Below are 8,680 nucleotides of genomic sequence, written 5' to 3'. Positions count from 1 at the left end.
ATAATAACAAATGTTTGTATGTATTTTTCTCACTTGCCTTTTTTAATTTTTAGATCAAATAGTACGTCAAATCTTGGGTGTGTTACTTTTTTTTAAAAGATAAGATCTCATGACTGACTTTGAACCTAGAAACCTACCTCCATATTCCAGGTGCTGGGATTATGGGTGTGTGCCACCATACCTAGTGGTTTGTCATTTTTAAAATACTAACTTCATTTCCTAAATTCTTTCATCCATAGAGACATATTAGCATAAAACTTTTTAAATGATTAAATAAATCCAGTTTTTGGTGTGATCTTGGGGACAGTATACAAGATATCATTGTTAAGACACTGACCTGGCAGAAAACGGGACCTTGATTGAAGAATCAAGAGCTTAACCAATGCTCTGCCAAGTACGTGTGCGTGTGTGTGTGTGTGTGTGTGTGTGTGTGTGTGTGTGTGTGTATTGCAAGGTACTGATTTTAGCCTGTTATGGTACAGTTGACATCAGTGATTTTAACCAGCAACTGCTATGTTACTAATGCAGACATTTGATTGTTGTATTTGGACTGGATTTCATTTTTTGTGTGTATATATGTGGTGTATGAATGTACACACATGCGTGCGCACGCACATGCAAACACACACACACATGTGTATGTGCTTGTTTTCTTCATGTGTGTGAGGAGCGACTCTGAACCTTTTTCCTCTTTGCTTTACATCTTCTTTGAGACAAGGCCTTTTCTTACTGAACCTGGGCCTGAACACTTTGGCTAGCCTGGCCAGCCAGCAAGTTTTGGGGATCTGCAGGATGTTAGCCCTCAGCACTGGGGTTGCAGATGTGTGTAACCATGCCAAGCTCCCATGTGATGTTGGAGATTCACAGTCAGGGTCTTGCATGTGCAGTAAGTAGATTCCCCACTGAGCCATCTCTCCAGCTTTGTGGTAGATATCATTGTGAAGAGTCTGCCCTCTCTGCCTCTCTCTGTCTCTTTCTCTGTTTCTCCTCTACCCTTCTCCCCTCTTTTCTCTTTCTCTGTTTTTTCTTCACACAGTATCACACAGCTCAGTAGCTTCCACGAGCCTTCACTGTCTCCTGAAATTATTGCTGTTTTTTTTATTTTGAATTACAAGGTAAAATGTATTCATTGTTCAAGCTGATAAACTTTGACAAATGTATACTCACAAAGTCACCATGACAGTCACTCCCGGAACTTTGCTCCAGTTTTATGCTTACTACAAACAAAGCTGCTGCAAACATCTGTGTCTCCCACTCTTCGGAGAGGAAAGACGGGGTGGGGTGATGTAAAGAGACTCTCAAGGCACATTTCAAGACCGGGCTGATCATTTACATTTCAAAGCTCCTCTTGTTTGCTTCTCAATATTTGGTTGATTATATATTCTACCCACTAATACTTTTGTATTGTGGTTAATTGAGCCCTTGATGATTATAAAATGAAGTCCTACAGTATTCTTTGCTTTGAAGTTTATTTTCTTTGCTATTATGGCCAATTTCATTTTCTATTAATTTTGACTAAGAGAAACTAGATTAGTTTTAATGTGGGTTATTGTCTTTTGAAAATCGTTTTTCTTTTCAGTGCTCAGGGTTGACCCAGGACCTCATGCACACCCACTTAACTGTGTCCCTAGCCCTAAGCTTTTGCTTTTAACCTCTTGTGTGTACATAAAGTGAGCTTCTTGCATGCAGTACGATAGTTGGATGTTAAATTTATGGTGTGTGTGTGTGTGTGTTTGCATGTCAGTCGGCATACATGTATGAATGTTTGCAGAGGCCAGAAGAGTCACCAGATCACCTGAAGCTCAACTATAGGTGCTTGTGAGCTGCACAATGTGAGTACTAGAACCAAACTCTGGTCCTCTGTTAAATGCATCAGTATGTTTACCCTCTGGTCTCTCCTACCCTGGTCATTATAGTATTATTTGTTCAGAAAGTATCTTTTTTAAATCTGGGGTATTTGTAATCATCATGTAGTTCTATAATGGCTGTTTTTCAGTTTCTCTCACCTCTCCTATGTTTCCCTGTGTTTTCCTTTTCTGGTGTTATTAGAGCATTTCAGTTCTTACGCCTCTGTTTTCTGTTCTTTGCGGGCACACCTGTGGTGGGCAGCGGGCTGCTTTGTTCAGTGTTTACCTGCAGCACGCATCTTTCGTGTCTCACGGGTCTCGAAGGCTTACTTCATTACTTGCTGCACAGGGTGAGACCTTACACTGCATTCTCTTCCCAGCCTATCCCTCCTGGTCTTCGTATTGATTGGCATCATACTCTTTATTTTACCCGTGGAGGTGCCTAGCTGGATGTAAGTCTACCCATGATTCACTTCTTTCTCTCACCTCAAGGTGTCATCCGTGTTCCATCTGGAGTCCCCCTTGCTGTCCTCTGGCCCGTACAGTTTAGTAAAGCAAAGACTCTTGGTTGTGGGTAATTGCATGATTCAGCTTATTTATTGCTCTTAGGGATTAGTGTCTACTTTATTATTTACCATCTTGAAAGCTGTAGCTTCATATATTTTGTCCTGTTGTTCCCTGCCAGTGGAGAGTAAATCTTGTCACTGTTGCTCCATTCCACCTGTAGTGGATATCACAACCCAGATACAATTTAATACTGACTAATTTTATTCTTGAAGGAATACGGACTTTAATGAAGACTATTTCCCTTTGGTATAAGACATCCAAAGCAAAAATAGACAACGGCCAAGGTAGAAAGCCAGTTGACCCGTCTTTGTCCACAAGGCCGACAGTGTCCTGGCTGCAAGGCAGAAGGTAGGGTCTGAAGTGAGCTTTCACACCACGATCCCACAACACTGGTTAACCAGACTTTTCCTCAGGTCTCTTAAGGAAGAAGAAACAATCCTGCCCTAGTCCCTTTTAGGTCAGAGAGAGTAAAGTCCCAACAGTTGTGAAAAAAAGATTTGGAATGGTCAACAAGGTCATGTATAAATGTAATTGGTTATCAAAATTTTGTTCTCAAAAGTAAGCAATAGAAAACAAAATCAGGAAAATAAATTTACAGCCCTAAAAATGTATGCATGTAAAAAAGAAAAGTGCATTTCCAGATCTGCAAATGGTATTGGTGATTGTCTCCTGCTTCTGTCTCAATGCTTCCACAAAACGCATGTCAAGGTCAACCGTACACATCCTGGAGGCCCAAGTCAGTCGCACACACCCATCCCGCTGGATGGGGTTGCAGGAAGGAGGACTATGCTTTGGCTGCAGACTATAACACAAATTCAAACATGGGAGAGGCAGGCTTAAGAAATGTGTATCGACTCCTGGAGGAAAGGGATCAAAGCCAGGAGGAAATGAGCAAGCCAGGGGTCCAATCCTGCCCCTGCCCCTGCCCTTCCACAGGAGGGGGCTCTGGGGCAATCTCTGGGGTTTTTGGAGACAGGGCCTCTCTACACAGCCCTGAATGCCCTGGAACTCACTCTGTTCTAGGCCAGGCTGCCTCCCAAAACCCTCTTGTCTGCCTCCTGAGCGCTGTGATGAAAGGCATGTGCCACCAATCCCACCTTGGGGCACTCTCTGAAGGGCTGCACAATCAAAAGAATCAAAAGGCAGAGGAGATGGCTGCCACTCCTGTCCTTACTCTTCCCAAACACAGGAAGGCATGCTGAACCAGACAGGGTTCCAGAAGCCAAGGTGTCAGTAACCCCTCTCCGCAGTGAAGGGCCTGAGAACTCCGCACAGAGTCTCTGCACACCTAGGAGACAGTCAAAGGCACCAAGTTGTAAGGGGGCGCATAGGGAGCAGGATATGTTAAGAGGGATCTGGGGTACCCTGAAGACCAGGGGTAAACCTGAGGTATGAGGTATGATTATTTCCCTTCCCCTAAAGGGTGTTTGTTTGTGCCACGGGGCCTATCACCACAGGGCATTTTCCCATCATGGGATCCTACCCTTTGTGGGAAAGGCCATCAGATTGGCCATCAGATTGGCTCAGGCTGATGAGGTGGCGACACTCTCAAAGCGGTGATCCTTTGTGCAAACCACACCTTTGCGGTCCACCAGAAGCAGGTGCTCGGCTGCCCACCCGGCAGGCCGGTGAGCCCACACTGGCCACGTGTGGTTGTGCTCTCACACCAAGAAGCCACTGTTGAGCCACAGGCTGTGCTTCAGCCTCCCACCTGCTCGGCGTCCTGTGAAACCGGGACACCCCTTGGAGCCATTCAGCCAAGGGCATGGCCTGGAAGGTGGAGGGAGGTGCCCGAAGGACATCTTCAAAAGGGCGTCGTGGCAGAGGTCTCGGGGCACCGCCATTTGCAGAAGGGTTGTGGCGAGCCTTGTCTAGATTCTGGATGCTGACATAGGAGTCATCAATGAGCTCTCTGCCAGCCAGGGCAGGGCAGTGGAGGCAGCATTGTGTTTATAGACTTGAGGGTCTCTTGCAGCATGCTGAGGCTGTGCGAGAGGCTGGGCTCCCAGGCATAGTCGGCAGAGGGGGTCGAGCAGCCCCTTCCTGAAGCCTTGTGTCTACCACCCACCAAGAGGGTGTCCCTTCCCTGAGAAGTCACTGTAATACTGATGACCAGGTGGCTCTCCCTCCTCCTCGTCCCAAGCTGGGCCATGAAAGACAGCTGTCCTGTGATGGGGGCTGCCAGCCTGGCTGGGGTCCTGAGATACGGTTTGAAGCGCAAATCAAACGTCTGACCTCTGGTTCCGATGCCATCCTGAGCAAACCCTTTTGGACACGCCAGGGCACGGCAGGCACAGCAGGCTGCCTGATTCTCGCGGTCTCTGGCAACACCCTCAGCTGCGTCTGTATCCCAGCCAGACGTGAATGAGACAGATGGTGTGTGACGGTTGACAATAATCTGGGATCTGCTGCCGTGAGGTGAAGGCTGCTGGTGTGGACACAGGGAGAGCCATTGGCATCCCAGCAAACTTCAGGTTACTCCTCCCCGGGATAGAGGCGAGGGGGCAACTACGGGGCTTCCTCCTCCTCTCCTCTTTGGCACCAGGCACAGCTTCACGCACTAAACTGACGGCCTCCCTGGTGACCCCAGACGGGGTATTCACGTCAAGGGCTCACACTGGCCGCGGGACCTCCACACAACCGTGTCCGGAACCAAGTAGGAAACCTCAGGGCCCATGACTTTGTCTTTGGGAAGCAGCCAGCCTTGTGCGGACTTAACTGGCAAAGCTCCTGAGTCTGGCCAGCTCTTTGCGCCCTAGCTGGCCCCTTCTACCCAAGTCCTGCGCCTGCTACCTCCACTCAGTTTTTTCCAGTTCAGGTTGCATGGAGTCCGTACCTAATCAGGGGCTGATCTGGTGGTTCCTGATCACACAACTGTCAGCCAAGTCACAGCCCAGCAGATGTCACAACCCAGGTATGTTTTAATACAAACTAGCTAAAAAAAAAAAAGGGTGTATTGTTTCTTCACACCTCTACAAGGACTGTCTTCTGTATTGAGTCCGCCAAATAAAAGATACGTGGCAAAATTCAGTTAGCAAAAACAGCGTGGTTCTGTTTCTAGATCAATCAACCTAGTTGCCATAATAATCTTTCCTTTAAAAAGTGCTGCTAGTGCCAGCTGTGCGGCTGTGTGGTTAGTTTTCGCCAGCTTGTCACAGACTGAGGCATGTGGGGAGATGGTTGGGCCTTAACTGAGGAACTGCCTCCGTAAGAGTGGCCTGTGGGCTTTGTCTTGATGGATGGTTGATGTGGGAGCGCCCAGCACACTGTGGGGTCTGGGTTTTTAGAAGAGCAGTGGAGCAAGGCAGGACACGGCGTTCTTCTGTGGTCTTTACTTCAGTTCCTGCCCTAGATTCCCACCCCGAGCTCCTGGGCTGATTCCTGTGATTGCGGATGATAACAAGGTATAATCGTAAAGCAAGAGAATGGACAATAACAAGGTATTATCGTGAGGCAGAGAATGGACGGTAACAAGGTATTAGTGAGGCAGAGAGAGAATGGACAGTAACAAGGTGTAACCGGAGAAAGCCTTTCCTCCCCAAAACTGCTTTTGGTCAGTGTTTTATCACAGCAACACAGAAGCAAACTAGAACAGTGGTATATGTCTGTAATCCCAACACACTGCGTGAGTGTGTGGAGATCAGGATTTCAAAGCCAGTCTTGTCTCCGTGGCTAGTTTGAGGCAGCCAGGGCATCCTGAGACTACCATGAAAGACCCACCCCCCTTCAAAATCCTGCTCATGATTTTTCCATCAGCAAACTAAGAGAAATTCTTACCATGAAGTTCTTGGTGGATATTTATTTACATTAAGATATATTGATTGATTTTTAACTTACCCTTTTTTTTCTAGTCTGGACTGGCATACAACTTGCATTTCTTCCTGCCTTTGTCCTGTAATCTGCTTGGATTATGGATTATAGTTATGTACCAAAATTGCAGGCTTTTATAAAAAATTTTAATGTGAAGTGTATTTTGGACTTTACAGAAAATACCATAGTGATTTTTGAAACACACACACACACACACACACACACTTAAAGTTTTAGAAACTCCTTTCCATACATCAAGAAAGTTAACTTGTAGGTTTTTATTTTAAGATCTTTTTATTATTATTCTTTTTAGAATTACATATCTGTGGGTGTGTAAAGATGCTTGTGGTGGCCAGAAGCATCAGGGTCCCTCCTCACCCCAGAGCTAGAGCTTCTACAGTCGGCTGGGAGCCACCTGACATATGTGCTGCGAACAGAATTCACTCTTTATCCCACAGCCGTGCTGGGGCCCAGAATCGTGTGGCTTTGACAGATCTCTTGGAGAGCATTTCAATCTTACTGATATCTGTGTCCTAAAATAAGCACACCTCTTGTTCCCCTAAGGCTACTTGAGAGGAGAGGATGTGAGGACACTTAGCTGGGAGGGAGCCTCAGCTGAGGAAGTGCCTCCATCAGCTTGTCTTATAGTCATGTCTGTGGGTGGGGGGCGTTTCCTTGACTAATGACAGGGGCGAGCGCCTCAGCTCACTGTGTGTGGTGCCACTGCAGAGCAGGTGGTCCTGAGCAAGTGAACAAGCTGGTGATCCCAGTTCTTCTGGCTTCTGCTTCAGGTTTCTGCCATGAGTCCTTGCCATGGTTCCTTTGTTGATGGGCTATGCAGTGAAAGCTAAAACAAATCATTACTTCCAGGAGCTGCTTTTGGTCAGAGTTTTATTATAGCAACAGAGAAGCCAACCAACCAGGACAGACCCTTCGACCACTTTGGTATGTTATGTGATTATAGGCTCCATTGTTACTATGTAAAATAGTTATCATCACCAAACAGATTTGGCGTGCTTTCAGAGTGTACTGTGAAGGGTAATAGTTATACCCACGTGAAGGGCAGAAATGTAAAGTTAAAATTAGCCTCTTCCAATGTTAACACTTTTGTTCAACAGTTTGCTATATTAATGGAATAATTTAAGGTGGACTATAACATGGGAAACTATGCTCTTTAGAGCATAATTGTCAGGCTGCAAAGAAAACAAAAGGCATCAGATCATCCCTGGTGGCAGTCTGTATGGCTGGGAAATTTGGTTGCACTGGAGGTCTTTATCCCACATTACTTGTAAGCCTTTTGGTTCATGGATGAATCCCTAGGGCAAACTCATTCTAAGCACTGAGGATGTAAGATTTTACTACAGTTCAACTTCCTTGACCACAGATGTACCAAGAACTCCACTCTGGAGTAAATAGAAGAAAATGCAAAGAGAAGAAATGTCTTGGGATACTTGTCATCATACCTGGGCCAAGTGGAGATTCACACACAGATAGCTAAGAAAGTATGGTTTATCACAGATCTAAAATTCGGAGTGAAAACAAAGGCAGGCTTTTAGATAAATGCTTGTGTAACATAAAAATACATTTTACATGGTTAATACAAGAAAATGAGTACAGTGCAGTAGAGTAGAACCAAGATTAAAAACATTCAGTGGATATGAAAACACCTTGTTACTTTAAAGTTGAAATCTACAGCTCTTTGTGTGAAGGTAAGTAAGACATAGTATGGGATATATATGAATGAGCAAGAGAATGAATGGAATCTGGATGTTCTTTTATAATGCAGTACAATGAGTCCCCTACTTACATGATACAAGTTTACCTAAACCTCTAAGAGCAAAAGAACTACAGATGCAGGGCTCATAAACTCTACACTGGTTTGGCTTCTGACCTCTGTGTGTCTGATACCAAGCTAAACCCGAGGAACTCATCAAGGTACTTTACTTGGTTGATGGCATTTCTGTTCTAAAATAGAAATGTTGCACTTAATGTTATCAGACAGTTATAATAATAAAAGGGGCTGGTGTTATTGAAGTTTTATTTGCCTGGGAACCTTTTTGTTGCATGAAAGGAAAGTTTAAAGAAAATGTTTCAACTCTGAGTTTCAGTTGGGATGCCACCCAGCCCTCTCAACCAAGCTTTGAGCCAGTCTAAAGAAAACCTTTGATTGTCTTTGTCTTTCAACTTGACAAGATGCTTCTCTCCTTTGAAATACATGGTTTGCTTTGTGTGTGATTGTCAACCCGTTTTAGAATTGTAAAGCTGTTCGGGGTAAGATATGAGTCCTTTTGTTTAATCTTTGAACACGCTTCCAAGTGTCTACCCTACTGAGGTGCATCTCCAGAAATGTTCCTCATTAGCCCTTTATTCTCCCCATACTGGTTTGGAAGTGGTAAAAGATAAGACTGCTGAGATTTCATTTCTATCCATTATATTCATTAAAAGACTGACATCCA

At 45.1% G+C, this 8,680-nt stretch overlaps 1 pseudogene; it reads right to left on the bottom strand.

Moving 5' to 3' along the window:
* Positions 1-3,937: 3,937 nt before the first annotated feature.
* LOC101836549 lies at positions 3,938-7,039 on the bottom strand (annotated as a pseudogene).
* Between the last annotated feature and the right edge of the window lie 1,641 nt (positions 7,040-8,680).

This window comes from Mesocricetus auratus, unplaced genomic scaffold, assembly GCF_017639785.1.
Source record: "Mesocricetus auratus isolate SY011 unplaced genomic scaffold, BCM_Maur_2.0 Super-Scaffold_100041, whole genome shotgun sequence".
In the NCBI taxonomy this organism is placed as follows: Eukaryota; Metazoa; Chordata; class Mammalia; order Rodentia; family Cricetidae; genus Mesocricetus; species Mesocricetus auratus.
The sequence above is the reverse complement of the archived record's forward strand: the minus strand, read 5'-3'. Positions and strand labels throughout refer to the sequence as shown.